This window comes from Myotis davidii, unplaced genomic scaffold (genome assembly GCF_000327345.1).
Source record: "Myotis davidii unplaced genomic scaffold, ASM32734v1 scaffold265, whole genome shotgun sequence".
Taxonomy (NCBI): domain Eukaryota; kingdom Metazoa; phylum Chordata; class Mammalia; order Chiroptera; family Vespertilionidae; genus Myotis; species Myotis davidii.
The window spans coordinates 3,748,735-3,750,042 of NW_006296627.1; positions in this window are offsets into that span (position 1 = coordinate 3,748,735).

Here is a 1,308-nt window from a genome sequence, read left to right on the forward strand (position 1 = left end):
ATTCTTTACCTATCTCCACCAGAGGTGCTTTGAGATCCGTGGATATGAAGGTATTTTCTTCTGTGACCTGCAAAATTAACTTTAGTTTCCCAGGAAAAAGCTATTTTTAAAAATTCTGATTTCTTAAAACTAAAAACTAAAGTATAGGTTTTATTTTACATGTGTAGGCCATTTCCCACTTGCAGCTTTTTGTTGAAAAAAAAAAAAAACCAAAAAACTCACAGCAGAGAAAGTGTGTAAGAGTTTGAGAGGGAAAATGAAAATCCCTATAAATGATTCAAGAAGCCTGGATGAACTCATAATGTTGTGAAACGAAACCCATAACGCAGACAAGATGAATAACAGGAGGACAGGCTGGGCAGTAAGACCGGGCTTTACCATCTAGAGATAACTCTAATGTATTTAGATGAGAGAGGGAGGCGGAATTTCAAGCTGGACTGACGAATGGTGTCATTTCAAATCAGCCCAGGCGGTCAGAATTTTTTTCAGAGCAATATTGCTGGAGTGTTCTTTCTAGAAAAAAAGAGTTCAAAATTTTTTCAGAGTTTCAGAGAAAAAATTCAGAAGCCCAAATTGCACCTGAATGTATAAATGACATAGAACAGGGATCAGCAAACTATTTTCTGTAAAAGCCCAGATAGTACATATCTTAAACTTTGCAGGCCATCCAGTTTCTGTCACAACTTCTCAACTCTGCAATTGTAGCACAAAAGCAGCCGTAGAAAATATGTAAACAAATGAGCCTGGCTGTTTATTTATAGGCTTTGACATTTGAATTGTATGACTTTTCATATGTCACAAAATAATACTTTAATTTTTCAACCATTAAAAAAACTCTTGCTGAAACTGGTTTGGCTCAGTGGATAGAGCGTCGGCCTGCGGACTGAAGGGTCCCAGGTTCGATTCCGGTCAAGGGCATGTACCTGGGTTGCGGGCACATCCCCAATAGGAGATGTGCAGGAGGCAGCTGATCGATGTTTCTCTCTCATCGATGTTTCTAACTCTCTCTCTCTCCCTTCGTCTCTGTAAAAAAAATCAATAAAATATATATTTTTAAAAAAACTCTTAGCTCATGGGCCTCACAAAACCAGGAGGTGGGCAGGATTGGGCCATGGGTGGTTGTTTACTGACCTGGCTTTAGAAGACTGAAGTTCATTCAGCTGCTGAACTTCTTGTACCAGAGGTTGCTCGGTTACTAAGATGTTTGTATAGCACTCAAAAATCAGTGTCATGCAAAATCATGTTTTAGATATTTATACTTAATTAAAATATTTAACCGAATAATTGTCTAACACTCCTATACCTATC